Source organism: Festucalex cinctus, chromosome 9 (assembly GCF_051991245.1).
Source record: "Festucalex cinctus isolate MCC-2025b chromosome 9, RoL_Fcin_1.0, whole genome shotgun sequence".
Lineage (NCBI taxonomy): Eukaryota > Metazoa > Chordata > Actinopteri > Syngnathiformes > Syngnathidae > Festucalex > Festucalex cinctus.
This window is the reverse complement of record NC_135419.1, coordinates 17,406,150-17,421,781: the sequence shown is the minus strand read 5'-3', so window position 1 is coordinate 17,421,781 and position 15,632 is coordinate 17,406,150. Positions and strand designations below refer to the sequence as shown.

Here is a 15,632-nt window from a genome sequence, read left to right as displayed (position 1 = left end):
AATGACCTACATACTTATTAATAAGCTAGCTAGCTACATGCCCATCGAGAAACCTAACTAACTATTAACCTACCTGTATCAATCAACAAGTAAACCAGCTATCTAGCAATCAACGAATCCGATATGTCTGGATATGCCCCCTTTTTCTGCGCTTTAGGTAAGTAAAAATCTACTTGTCTTATTTGCATTTGTAAATCAACTTAAAGTATCTTGCATGTTATTCTAAACATGTGTGGGTCTCCTGCCACCGCCACCACTGCTTCCTCCAAAGCAAACATGTCCAGATGGCAGCAGTCAGTCCGTGTTGGTCGTATGCGATCCAGATGACAGACAGATGGACGGACATGCAGTGAACATCGAGCCAGAAACTACTCACAGGTGATGCAAATATTTTGGCCCTAAAAACAACTTCCATGTCACAATGGTACACTTGGGATGAGCATATCTTAACTCCAGAGGTGAAATAGCTTAGTTTTTTTTTTTTTTTTGGATGTAAATTCCATCATAGCCTGGATACCTCTGTGACATGTCAGGAAAACTTCAAGTCATAGAAAAAAATATATACTTTACTACCTTCGCTTCCTGCATGTCTCAATGCTCTTTTTAAAATGTCCATAGTTCTTTATTTTTCACTGTGGCCAAGTAAACATACGTGGCAAACAAAATATGTAGCACCTGTTCTTGAGATGCCAATAATACAAATGGAACTGGAAATGGAAATGTGCTATCACCATGAGATAGTGGTTAACAATATCACTTCATGGTTATGAGATTTGTGAACCACGAATAAAGCTGTTTAACTTTTTCTTTCTCACTTACATGGCAAATATTACTTTTTGAGTCACAATAGACATTGGGAGACGTCCGTAATGGCGCCAATGACTACCACGGCACAACACATTTAACAACGTGTGGCGTTTGGAAACAAGCAGCGTTTGCACACAATAAATACACGTGTGACGATACTGTGACATTGGCGATGTTATTAATAGTAGTGCTAAAGGCGCAGGAAGAATAGCGTAGTGTTTATACGCAGCCAGACATCACTGAGATTTAATGCCAGGTTATAAGGAGACTTATTATAATGGAAAACAGCTGACCTTTTGTCTGTGTAGTCGTTCACATGTCAACTGTGACATTTGTGGATCACAAATTTGGAAATAGTGTCATTAAAAGGCGTTTATGGATGTTTTAGTTCACCATAATGACAAAAGCAAAAATCATGAGACCTGTTAAGTCGTGGCTCCTAAGGCACTTAAATACAAGACTTTTCCTTTCAATTGAATGGGGAAACAAAATTAATTGTTGCCCTTCAACAACTTTGCTCCTGTTTAGTTGTAAATAGTCATTTAGTTCAAGTCAAGTTGAGCCCAAGTCCTAATATTTCAAAATCCTAGCTGAATGCACTCAATAAGGCTTATAAGGACCTTGCCATCTGTCATAGTACAATGCAGTGTAAATGGATGTGCGTGAACCTGAACCGGCTCAACCCGAGGGTGACGACGTCCCCCCCCACCCCAGACGTGACCGTCGAGTGAGCAGGTGATGCGCGGTGCGGAGGTCGTTCCAGTTTTTAATCGAGCAAAAGTCTGTTTTTGTCGTACCGCGGCCAACGTCAGCCGGCCTGCGCGACAGATGTGCTCCACGTGGAGTGTTCTCGTCTATGGACTGTTTACACTGGCCGCTTGCGACGGCCGCATTACCCGTATTCCAGTGAAAGTATGACAAGTATTCTCGCTCGGTGTTCCCAGGATGATTTTTTTTTTTTTTTTTTTTTTTTTAATTCATTAAGACTTGCGACTGAAGCCTTAGAAGGCAAATAATCAAGAATGTCATCGGCTGTTGATTGTTTTTCTTTGACTTTGCTGTGATGCTACCACAGAGATGGTACAGTGAACCCATGCCTATTTTGAGGTCACTAGTCATAATTTATTATTATTATTATTATTATTTTTTTAATGGGTCTATTATCTACGGAAGCGTATTGCATTCACTTGGGGGGAAAACATATTTTTTGGGGGAGCTTTGTTTTTTTTGAGTATTTTTTTTTTCCTTTTTTTTTTTTAATATAGCCTATAGATATTTTCTGTTTTACTGAATATTTGTCATAAAAAAAAAACAGAAAAACAGGGGGAAAAATTACTCAGAGAAACAGGAGGAAAAAAAATATTCCAAAAAACAGGAGCATTTTTCCAAAAAACAGAGCACCAACTTCTGTTTTTAGGAGTAATTATTATTATTTTTTTTACCTCTGAACTCCAAGTGACTTGTTGCAGACCACTGACCACGCATATATGACTGAATAGCCGATAGCACATACACTCTAATGCAAGCCATAGAAGTCACAGGGCAGCCATCTTGTTACTCCCACCTCGCGAGTAGACTACTGTATAAACTATACGGTACAGGTGAGACATATACAGCTTGTAGGCAGTTAGTATAATGCCAGAGGTGGGTTGAGGTTGGGGGGGGTTAATTGCTAGTGTTTTTAATTATTTGTGGCTCACTCGGCCCCAAAATGCTAAAACACAGCTAACAATGGCTAATAAAGGCTAACACAAACAATAATACCAATACACACAAACACACACCAAAAAAAAGAAGAAGCAAAACAGACGGCTTATTTATATCTAAAACAACAGAGTGCTAACAACAATGCTAATGAACAGCTGCTAACAATTGAGGTACTGGTATTTGTGTAATGCACCTCACTGTTAAGGTGCAATTCTTTGTTTTTTTTCATTCACTTTGTCACACTGGATAACTTCATTTTAAACACAAATGACAGTTAAAAATGTTAACAAAGCAGTGTTTCACAAGCTTTTTAGAGCCAAGGAAAATATTGTACGTGAGAAAAATCTCACGGAATACCACCAAACAAAAACGTCACACAGTTTTAAATGCTTAAGTAATGATGATGTCATCTCAATTTACTCATAATTTACTCGCTCGGTGTGAAATGTGGGCCGTTGTAGTTGAACATTACACTATTATTCTGTTGTATGAATGGCAACAGTTGTATATGCAGGTTAATTGTACCTTTTTTTTTTCTTTTTTTTTTTTACCTCATGTAGTGGTAGAGCAGTTAATTGTTCTGTCTGACGATATACATCTCTGGCATAGATAGATTATTTGTAGTAGATAAATATTTTTTAGACAATTAAGTGGATAACTTCTTGTGGCACACATGATGATCTGTCACAGTGCTTTAGGAATCATTGACTTCAAGCTTTCCTGTACAGTTAAGAACCTTTTTTCTGATGCTTTTCAATGAGGAAAAGATAAACTGGGTCGGTCCCACAAGCTTGAATGATTCACATCTCCCTTGAAGAACTCGTCAGTTAATTTCATGTGTATTCAAATACAAGGTGCACCAGCTTGTAAACATTTCCTCCGAGTGTGTGAGTGTGTGCGTGCACACATCTGCAATCTATTTTCTGTCAGACCTGAAATGGCTGTCGGGTGCCAGGGCACGACTGTTTCCACCCCCATCCCCACCCCCCTCTCCATCTTGCTTCTCCTTTTTCTTTGGATATCTTTTCTCCGCACACGGTCACACTTTGGCACCCTAAAAAAAACAGCCGATCGAGGACATGTTGTAAGGGGTCCTGAGTGGTCCTTTATGGTTTGAAATCAGTAAAACTGCAGACTGGTCTTTCTTTGCCACCGTCCTTCCTCTTTATCCATTGAGCACTCCTTCAGGGGCTTCATCTCCATCCATTGATGCCATGTAGATGAATGCATTGAAGTGTGAAAGTGATGGCTCCATTGTTTTATTTCTTTCTCAATGTAGCCCTTTTTAGAGGGCAAAGAACTATATTTGGTTACATCAAGTCAAAAGGTCTCACGCTGAGGACCATGAACCACATTATTCCTCCCCTGCCAACCAGGGAAGAAGCGCAAAAAAAAAAGTGAAGAAAAAATAAAATAAAAATACTTGAAAGGTGGACGTAAATAAAGAGAAACAGCGGTTATGCCTCGAATGGCCTCCCGATGTCGCTCTTGCACCGCAATTTGGGCAATCAAGACTTTGCTCAAGCTGTGAGACGCTGAGACCAAAATGTGTCTTCAATTAGCAACCCAGTCAACAGCATTGCCTCAATTGGAATGTCAACCTGGTCTTCAGATAAACGTCTTAGCTTTCTTTTATCTCACACTTAAGCTCCCACTAAGGAACTTAAGGAGATAACGACAACAGGTACGTTTTCCTTTCCATACTCTTTGAATTGATGGCAACTTTTTTCATTATTTTCCTTTTGTCCTAAAGGCAACAAAAACTAACAATAAAAGCAAAACAGATGGGCAATTTAAGTCTAAAACAGCACAGAGTACTAATGTAAATGCTAATAAACTGCTAACTGTAGCCACTTCACAGTAATGTACTTCCAGAGGCTAACACATTGTAGCATGCAGAAAAACGAGTTTAATGAAAGCTAACAGCAGCAAAAAATAACAATAAAACTTAAAACAAAACAGAAGACATATTTAAGTCTAAAAAAAGGCAGAGGTGCACTGCTAACTGACCAGTTCACTGCTGACACATGTCTAAAAGCCCAAACACTTTTGTAGCACACACCAAACTGATGTTAGCAGCTACTGTACATCCAGGTTGGCCCAGTGTTATCTTACAGGCTAGCAGTGGCTAAGAATAATAAATAAAATTGACAAGAAATGCAAAATACACAAACAATTTATATCTAAAGCAGCAGAGAACGCCAGCAAAAGTGCTAACAGTGCTACGCTGGTAGGGTGGCCAGGTGTCCTGATATACGCAGGACAGTCCCAATTTTCAGTGATGTTTCCTGCTCAACCCTAGACACTAGCCACTTAACAGCTAACATGTCTAGAGGCTACCACGCTGTTAACATGCAGTTAACAGTGGCTAAATAATAAAAAATAAAAGCAAAACAGATGATCCATTTATGTCCGAAACAGCACTGCCCAACTTGTGCTAACACACATTCAGAGACCAACACATGATTGAGGCTGAAAGACAAATGCTGCATTTGAGGATGGTCGGAAGTCGGATATATCCGAGTTGTTTTTTCCCAGTTCTGACCTGAAAGCGTTCGAGGCGAAAGTAAACAACCAAAATGGCGGATAGCGGTCAATTGTTTTGTTATTTTGGTTCTTAAAACTGATTTTGACCTCCAGCAAACTTACCTTCTCGTTATTTTGTTTCATTTATTGTTTTTATCTTATTTCATAAGCATTCCTTACAGTTTAGTAGTCCACCATATAATTTCATGCAGGTAGATAGCGGCATACTGTTATCTACGTTGTTACGTGAACGTATGTCGAATATTTATGAATGAAGAAAGCTATCTAAATCCATCCATCCATCCATCCATCCATTTTCTTAACCGCTTACTCCTCATAAGGGTAGCGGGGGTGCTGGAGCCTATCCCAGCTGGCTTCGGGCAGTAGGCGGGGTACACCCTGAACTGGTTGCCAGCCAATCGCAGGGCACACAGAGACAAACAACCATCCATACACACAACACACCTACGGACAATTTGGAGCGCCCACTGAACCTGCCATGCATGTCTTTGGATTGTGGGAGGAGACTGGAGTACCCGGAGAAGACCCACTGCAGGCACGGGGAGAACATGCAAACTCCACCCAGGAAGGCCGGAGCCTGGACTCCATCTTGTGTTCTCAGTACTGGGAGGCGGACATGCTAACCACTTATTACCGTGCTGCCCGCTATCTTGTTTTATACTCAAGTAAATTGTATTCTACCATTCACGGTCTGTGTTTCCGAACAGGTCACCATTGTAGAGTGACATCACTTGTAGTCCGTCGGTGAAGTAGGGGTCCTTTTTTTCCAACTTCGCAAGTGGAATCTCCGAGTTCAAGGGCGTGTTCGTGTACACACTTCTTGGTTTGAACTCAGAAAAGTCAGACTTCCGACCATCCTCGAATGCAGCATAAATGCACACTTTTGACCCCAAAGCAAATACAGAAAACCTATGACAGCAATTACTATGTTCTCATTCGCCAGGTCTTGGATACAATTTTGTGGCACCGAAAGACGACAAAAATACACACAAAGGCTGCAAGTATCTGATTTTTTTTTTCTGTGAATAGCTAGGGATCTTTTCAACAGAGAAAAAAAAAAGAAACAAACATGATTCAAATTCACCTAAATTGATGTGCTTTGTCTTGGCCGTGATCGTTTTAGCTTTAAATCAGCAGTGCTTGCGTGTTCCTCCGTTATCTACGTGTTTGCAGTGTGTTAGCCACAGCTTAATGTGTGTTTGCTCGCTGTCGACTTCTGTTTGCCATGTGCACTTTCAAATGTATTAGCTTTTCTTGTGGCCGTGTGTCAACAAAGTGTACGCCTCAGCTATCATTCTGCTTTCAACGATGGCCTCTAGTTGTGGCGTTTTAGCCTCTTTGGATGTTCCTGAGTCGGGAAATACCCATTTTTTTTTTTGCAGTTTGTTTGCACTTATATTAACCCAATGAAATAAATTTGGGTGTCTCTTTTTGTGTTAGTGGTGCCATAGCTTTATTGGCTTGCTGCTTATTACTGATACAATGGGTTAGCAACTTAGCGTAGAGATTGGGGAGGGTATTCCAAATAGATATTGGAAAAGGAGTACAAATAAGAAATACCTATTTTACATGTGTGTTAGCTGCAAATTTACTCGTTTTAAGAATTTGTTCTATAATAGCATTAACTTATATTTTACTCCCAAATTGGCCATCTGTTTAGTTTGTATTGCTAGTGTTATTGTTTTCGTTAGCTGCTGTTAGCCTCAAGATGTGTGGTAAACAGAAATAGCCAGTTGATCTAATTTACAATATTTTAGGTTATGTTACATTATGCAATCCTATGTTACAGTACAATGTTACACTTAAAGTAGGGCTTCGTTATGTTACGTTATACTGTACTCTGTTTACTTGCACCAGTAGTACGTATTCCCCAAACTACTGAGTGTGTTTTAAGGTCTTCCACCTGTCTGTGGCTGTCAGCAGCATTTTCTGCAACATGTGCATGTACACACACACAAACACGCACGCAGCTCCTCAGTGTGGGGTCGAGGTCACGTTCTTCGTCCAACTTATCAACCTTTCCTCGAACTTTGGCATGGCACTATAACACAATAAAACAGAATCCCTCAAGCGAAACCGACTCCCCTTCCCCCTCAGCCTTTTTTTTTTTCCTTATGTCTCCAAAGTCATTTCCAGGCTTTTCCAAATCCTGCTCCCATGCCGCCTCGGCTCATCCAAAAGTATGCTTTCAATAAAGCTCAAACACGGTGCGTGGCACACTCGCGGCGGCCGCTACAGCGAGGAATATGTTTTCAATTAAAGAAATATTAATGCACGGGTGAGTCAGTGTTGCGTGCTGATGTTGTCATGGGCTTTGTGCACGTTGCCTGGTAGCGCCACTGTGGGAACACGGGGCAACGAGTTGGAACCAACAGTGAAGATCTAATTTGTTTATCGCGATTAAATTAACTACAGTATCTAGGTCAATTGAAAACACATTTATTAGAATCAAACTGCAAAGGCAACATTTTCAGCAAATAGAGTGAACAATTAAAATACAGGGGCCCCAAAGTCGAACCTTGTGAAACACCATATGATACGACAGTAGGGCAGAGTGGGACCAAGGCAAACGCAAAAAGTCCTGCATGCTAAGTAGGATCTAAACCACTCTCGAGCGCTATCACTAATGGCCACCTAGGCATAAAAATAAATAACAATAATAGTCATAATAATATGTAATAAAACTAAATGTGGCATCTGTTTCAAAGATACTGGTATAATTTTCCAATAAATGGTGATTTGATGCATAGCAAAAACTTATTTTTGGTTTTACATACATATGTGGGGGGGTGTGAGTGCGTGTCGGGGTGTGTGTGTGTGTGTGTGTGTGTGTGTGTGTGTATGTATATATATATATATATATATATATATATATATATATATATATATATATATATATATATATATACATATATACATAAAAAGAATAGATGATTTTACGTTTGTTCAATATTTAACTTCATCTTAATCATGGTCACATCTACCAAATAATTGTGCCTGGCTTTATAGTTTCTATTGGCTCTAAAAGTTGTCCCAATGGTGAATATTTCCACGGTTGTACGTTTGCGGGGCCTTCCATATTCCCGCGTATACGGTCTTGCCCTCTGCGTCTTTGGATAAGAGAGCGAACCCAAAGCCCACACTGCAAATGGAAACAACGTGTGTGAAAACATTCCACACGTGATGTGCGTGACTTAGTATGAAGGAGATCTTATTAGCGTGTACCTTTTTGTACATGTACACATGTTCTGTAGAGTAAATCCTTCTCCACTGGTTGGCTGATATCCGGGCCAAGAGGACGCGGGTGACATGGGAACCGAACCATCTGCATCTCCTCCCGCTGCTCCGCCGCCGGTCAGTAACTTGCTCCAGCTGCCTCGCTCCCGACGGAAAAGAAGGTCCAGGGATGCTCCCCGACAAATGGCCGTATAAAACAATGAAAGACGGTGGGAAAAGTCAGGGCTGTGTCAGGGGCTCTTCTTTGAGTTAGCACTTTGTACTGTAGAGGATCACTTGGAATGTCAAGCAGGAGGCCGAAATACTGTTCTTCAAGTTCACGATGGTAGTCTAGTAGTGGGGTTACAGAATACACAAAATAAATGTTACGTTATGTATATTCTGATACATCACGCTAGGTTATATCAGTGATTCGCGGCTGGTGGGCCGTGCACCCATTTTAGGTGCCTTGCAGACAGCTAGCAAAAAATTACATGTATTTGTATTTTTTCCCCCCCTTTTTGGGGTACAAGACAGAGGCGTATCAAGTTCCCACATAAAACATAAATATCGGTAATAGGAAATGTTAGTTTGCTCTCATTTAAAATATTTTAGGTTATGTGACATTATGCTTCATTACCTTTCGTTAGGTTACCATCAGTTACATTATGATGACAGTTATTAATATACTGTATTATGTTTTATGTCCTTCTGTTTCATTAGATTATGTTTTGGTATTTTGCATTTTTACTTAATTACTGGATGTCGCTGTAAATGCTGAAGTATTTTTGGGTTACTTTCGGTTATATTACATTATGTTTTATTTTATTACATGGATTTGTCATTAGATTACATTATTTTATGGCATTTTGTAACTGGATGCATATGTCCTGTAAATACTCTTGCTTGGAGTTAACCACATATTACCTCTCTCCAGTCTCCATTAAGAATCACTTGGAATGAGTCACTTGATCATAGAAAAGCTCGCATTTCGATCCCTAATTCCTGTTGAAACCACAGTCAAGGCTCAAGCAGGCCTCTTTCATACCTTCACGCCAGAACTGTCAGAAACATTTCACGATCATTTAGAAATGTTTAGATAATTTTGCAGTACAGTGGAACGTCTAATGGCAAACAATGCAGAATTTAACCATCATTGTAGAGAAAATTACGCCTCTAAACGAAATGTCATTCAAGAGGATTCATTCTGCGTGTTTGGATTTCTTATTTGGATTATTATTATTTTTTTTTGTGATACTTATTTACATGAAACAAGAATACTTTAATTTTTTTATACTGTTCCATTACTGTTGTGCAGCTTCTCTGAATGTCGGCACTTTATATCAAAGTTGACACATTTCTATTGTTTTTGTTTTTACAGCGGTTTGATATTGTGTGAAACAAAAGGTTTGAAGAGGCTCATTTTAGCGGAGTTATTCTGGTAGAGCGCTGACCATAAATTTGTACGGACAAGGCAAACCAAATTCTATGTTGTAGCATCTCTTTCATTTTGGGGTTTCTTTATTTAACGACGCCGTACTTTTTCGACTTATTTTCTCGGGTAAGAACATACAGTAGTCAGCATCTGGTTCAGCTTCAAACGTCATAAATCTGCCGCCATGTTTCCTGGCTACAGAAAGGCTCCTCGGCGATTTGCAGAAAATTGCCAGGGCAAGTGCTGCCTTGGACCTCGTTACTGGGGGCCCGAGGCCAAGAACGTCGCCCTTGTAAGTCGCAGTGGCAGGCAGGTTAAACACCGCCACTTTACGCTGAACACGGATGATTACCGTATCCAAAAACAAGCAAAAAAATAATAAATTCCCTCCCACCCTGCACTATTTTCTGCATTAAATTGCCAAAAGGCGGCGTGCCAAAGCACTTTAGGACCGCAAGCTCCCTGAAGAAAAACAATGTATTCAGGTGGAATAAAGAGCATCTATTCATGTGACCGTCTTTCCACTGCTGTTTGAAAACTACCCAGCACAGGCAAAATGCAGGTACTTTTGAGTGTCAATTAACCCGGATGGCTCGGTTTCAACAGCTTGCGGTTGAGCTCTGGACCGCAGACGGGTTTTTGGAGAATGTCTGGCTGTGAAAGACAGGACGAGTCCTGTGGGGAAGCAGATGGGAGATGTGGGTTCTGGTGGTTTTTTGTTTTGTTTTTTTTCCACAGTATCTAATATGGGATCCGTCTACGGAGGTATGCAGTGTCACGGCTGGTTCAATGTCTTCATTTAGTCGCAAAAAATGGGCGTCGGCCTGTATCGCGGAACGACCTCGGCTTAAGGATCAGAAGACAGCTGGTTCATGACGTCTCAGAGTGCAGACATAACAGTGAGACACCAATGGTGTGAACGGTCCTTTTAGAATGGAGACATTTCTAACAACTTATTATATTTTCTTTATGTTGAAAGCATAGTTGCTTTGGCCCAATGTTCTGTCCGGGTAGACTTGTCAACCCAAGCCAATCCCACTTCTGACACCAGTGTTATGGTTGGCCCTGTTTGACTGTTAATTAATGATTCCGTCCAAGAAAGAGCTGAGTCTAGGGAGGGATTCTGTGTCCCCCAAATGTGTTGATCCTACTTCTGACACCAATGTAGAGAATAGCCTTGTGTTGGTCCCACTTCTACCCATTTTGATGCCTTTCTGTGACTCTTCCAGTCTCTGTATCTCATATGCAACCTGCTGATGACATTACAAGCCAAACTTTTCTCCTTCGGGGGCTGCATACAGAAAAAGGGTGCACTTTCACGTTGTCTGACTCAAGCCATTAATGTGTTTACAGTTTGGCATTTTTCATGATTTTGGGGTGGCCCACAGCTCTGTTAACCTAGCAATAGATGATGGATATGCGCTTCACTCAAGTGAGTTCTCTGCAATATCCGTCTGGTACCTCTCCTCTGTAATTTGGTCGGGAACGGCAGGACATTCTGTGCAATAATTCGAGCTGATTGGACGATGCGTCATTCTACACGTTTGTTGTAACCAATCACGGCCACGGGTGAAAGTTTCATCTTCGTTCTTGCCGAAGGGGGTAAAAGCACGAAAATCTTACCAGCTAGAAATGCACGAAGCACCCCTCGCTGTTCAACATTCAACAAGGAAACGGTAATTCTGCAAGAACAGAATTAATTTCAGCGTCCATGTTAGGTTTGTTTGTTAGCCCCTGCGTCGGCGCTGGCTTCCTGGTTTCGTCACAGTTGCATATCCCGCCCCCAAACACAATGTCGCTCTATGATTGGTCCGAACCACCAATGGTTCAGATCGGCGGAAATCAACGGGAGTGGTACAAGATGTATTCTCCGGCGTTCGTGAACTCACAAATACCGTGAGAATTCATCTTGCGAGAGCAAGGTTACAGCTCTGTATCTCACAAGCAAAAAGTAGACCCGACCCTGCCTGAGGAGATCTCCACATTCAGAACAAAAGCAAGAGTAATTGGTCAAAAGATGACAGTTTTTAGAGCAGAAAGCAGCGTTAACTTGAGGATTTTAATTCTATGTTCACAAATCCAAGCAGACAGTAGAATGTGGAGGAAAAAAATCCTGCTTCTGAAACTGAAATATCTTAAATCACAAGGCATTAGAAAGAGCAAGAAAAGTCCAAATTATTTTTTATTACATAAAACAAAATTTTTATTTTTATTTTATTTTTTATTTTCGCTGCTATGTGAAAAATACTTATGTCCATTTTTTCCCCATTTTTCAGATTTTTACGTTGGGATGTCTGCATTCAATTTCATCATAAAAATGACAAAAATGGGCATACATGTTTTTCATGTAGCAGCAATGATATATAAATGCTGAGGGCCGCTAAAAAAAAAATGGAAGATGGCCAGAAATGGCCCCCCGGGCCGTAATTTGGACACCACCACTGTTCTAAGCTGTGTGACCACTTCCTGTTTGATGGCGAGGAACTGCTAATCAGTTGTTAGCTGCCTGCCGTCTCGGTCTGATGATGTTGACATGTGAAGAGGATATTGAAGAGGACTGTTTAAATACTAATTCTAATTGAACTGGCAAATGAAACTGTCCCTTCGTGGCTGAAACGTGTTGTTAATTTTGATGCTCAGCTCCTTGTTAGAGAACACCAAGTCAGTTGAAAATTTCACCCGAAAGCCGAACATACTTCACTTTTTGTGTTTTCTTGCCATGTAATCAATCAATCCAGAACTTGTTAGGGACTGCACGCTACTATCTTTGCTCCCTGCTTGCTGAGCTGCTACACATGTGTTTGTTTGATGCCTCTGTACATTTGTTTGCACAGTTTCCCAAGGAACAGAAGTGTTTCCAAACAACAGCTCATCTCCTGCAACAGCTTCGGGGGTACGCTGCGACGGTTTTTAGAGACGAGGCCAGCGAATATCAAATTTGAGCACGCTGGAGAGGTGCAAGTGAGGATGAAACACAGGTTGGAGCGACTTGAAAGGTGGGCGAATATGAAATCAAAGAAAATATGATGTGACCTCCATAAAGGACTTGTCACTCAATCTGCGCTGAGATCAGTTCTCGGCCGCCCGGTCCATACCGCACGTTATGGCTAATAACGCCAACAAATCCATTTCTGCTCAGGCCCAAGCGAGTTTGAATTTACTGTCTGCTGATGTATGAAGTTATTATGACAAGTTTTGGAGGAGCTGGCATTTACCAGCCGCAAATTAAATCCAGCAAGCACATTTTTTTTGATTGTTCTCTCGCTGGCAAAACGAATAGCGGCATAAACAATGAGGTGATTTACTTTTCCAGACGCTTCGCGCTGAGCAGAAAAATGAGCAGCTGCCGAAAATGTTCCCACGGAACGCACCGCACGGTTTCCTGCGCCAAACGCTGGAGAGTGGGCGCGTAATTACGACAAGACTACTTTGGTGACGTAGTTCAAAATCTGTCAACAATGTGGGTGTCCAAGCGTACGGTTAGGGGGCTACTCCAAATCAAAAATAGCCAAGTGAGCTTGTGCTTTACTTTGAACACGCTCATGTCGTGGGTCAAATGCTAATTTCACTTAATTCCCCCAAAAATCAGTCAATCTATTTTTTTTTGCGAATGTTTTTTTTTTTTTTTATTGTTAACCTAGCTTACATAGTAAAAGCTATTTTTAAATTTACTGTTGCCAAATCAATTAAAAAAACAAACAATGCACTTTAAGATTATTTTTTAATGCGGAAACATGACTGACTATGATTAAGCAAGCGTTATCTAGCTAGCATCGCTACCTCTTAAAATCAGAATTGGGAAATGTGATCATGGTACGAGGTTGTGAATGGAATGGATAAAATTCACAAGTCAAGGTTATTATAGTTTTGGAATTTTCATTTTAGTTAGTTTTGATTTCGTTTTGAGTTTTGATATTTACATTTAGTTAGTTTTAATTAGTTTTCAGAGTGTTTCTGTTAGTTTTTATTAGTTTTAGTTTAGAAAATGCTTAGATTTAGTTTAGAGTTAGTTTCAGTATTAATTTTTGTTTTTTATGTATTTATTTATTTTAATGTGTATTACTTGTGCACAATATTTAATAAACACCATAGTAAAATTAAAACATCACTTCAGTGTGACACACTTTCAAACGTCTATTTCAGTTAATATTGAAGTAAATATACTTAAAATCACGTTTAAAATCATCCCCAAATGCTCATGTATTAAATTAATTACCAAAGACTAAAACAAAGGACATTTTCACTATAATGTTAGTTATAATGTTAGTTTTAGTTATTATTTTAAACATAAAATTTAGTTTCAGGTAGTTTTTGTTTTTTTAAAAAGCATTTTTCAATTTTAGTTAGTTTTTTTTCATTAATTTTCGTTAACTAAAATAACCTTGGTCAAGGCACTACTTGTAGAAATGCATATGAGTAGTTGAATTTTTTTCTTTTCCTGTTAAGGAAATTATTCACCAGTAGTCATTCTTCTGACCCTTTCTTTGCATGTGTTTAGTTAAAGCGACCCCTGCGGTTGTGAATCAGCGTTTTGGAATGCCTCCTGTTCTATCGGAAGTTGCTGGAAAAATAAAGGTTGGCGCACTGTTTCCTCTTCACTTTTTGCAGAGGAAAGGAGCCAAGGAAGGTTTCCCAAATTCTGATTTGACGTCTTCGATGCTTTTGTGTTCAGGGCTCGTCCCTGAGCCTTGGCTCAAGTCAAACTCAGAGCGGTGCGACCAAAATCAACAAACGGAGCTAAATACGCCAAAGGGGGGAAGCAAAATAAGCACGGATGCCGTTCGCGGTGGCGTGGATCGGCCTTGGGAGTAATCCCGGGAAATTGATTAGTGAAGAAAAACAGCGGCAATGTGGGTAAAAGCTTTTAGAAGGCAGTTTATCTAAGATGTGGCTGGCTCGCTAATAATATGATAATTAGATCAATATGCTTTTTAGGATGATTCGCTATGAAATGAGACACCTGGGGAGGCCCAGCCACGGGCGTGACGGCGCAAAACAGATCCTTGTCTTTTTCAAACACACAAAGGAGGGAAAGTTTTTACACGTTTAAGCCCAAGAAGTTCGGCTCGCCGAAGAATTTGTCGCGTTTATTTTTTAACTAGCTACCGAAAAGAATTCACAAATCCGGAATTATCCAGTAGTAATTATTTGGGTGAGATGGTTTGAAAAGCTAACATATTGCAATCAGATTCTCATACTGTGTATGTTGCTAATGTGTCATCGGCTGTTTTGTTATTTCACCTTCTTGGTGCAGTTAGCCTCAGTTAGCGTCAAGTTAATTCGCTACGCTGGCACTAGGCTAATGCTTGTGAATTAGAACTATTTTAGATGGTAGTATAAAGTTTACTGTTACTAGCTATGAGCTAGCCTTTTAAAGATCAACCTTAACACTCGGACACTCCTAATTACGACGGAGTTCTGTTCATGTGCTTTTGTTGTTCTAGCAATATAATGCACAGGGCAGCTGACGTCTTTGCTCGTAAAACCAAACAATTAGGCCTACGGCAAAAAATGAGCAGTAAAGGACAGGGCATTGAATTATGTATGCTACATAATTGTGTAGATTATAAAGCAACCTGCTAGTGGATGACAACGCCCTGTTCAGATTTCTTGCCATTCATGAATCCTGCGGCACTCGCCGCCATGTTGAAACTTGAAAAGTTCTCTCTGCCCGGAAACTCAGGTAACAAAATAAATTCCCAGTTGTCCAGTGGGAAATACGATATAAGGGGGCGTTCACGTGCATTTTTTTCCTACTGGACAAGTGGTATTTACCACTATTTCGATACCACATGAAGGCAGCATTAGTCCAACTTCTACAAGTATACGGTTATATTATTTTGATTTATTCAACAAATACTGGCTGTTATAATTATGTTAAACATTTAATGAGGATTACATTTGAGAAAGTCAAATTTGG

At 40.2% G+C, this 15,632-nt stretch overlaps 1 long non-coding RNA gene across 1 annotated transcript in view; it reads left to right on the top strand.

Moving 5' to 3' along the window:
• The first annotated feature begins 4,068 nt into the window (after positions 1–4,068).
• The window catches only part of LOC144025539 (uncharacterized), a 36,405-nt gene continuing 24,841 nt past the window's right edge, over positions 4,069–15,632 (top strand). The window contains exon 1 of the long non-coding RNA XR_013284905.1: positions 4,069–4,198. This is a non-coding gene — a long non-coding RNA (uncharacterized LOC144025539). The remainder of the gene's footprint in view (positions 4,199–15,632) is intronic.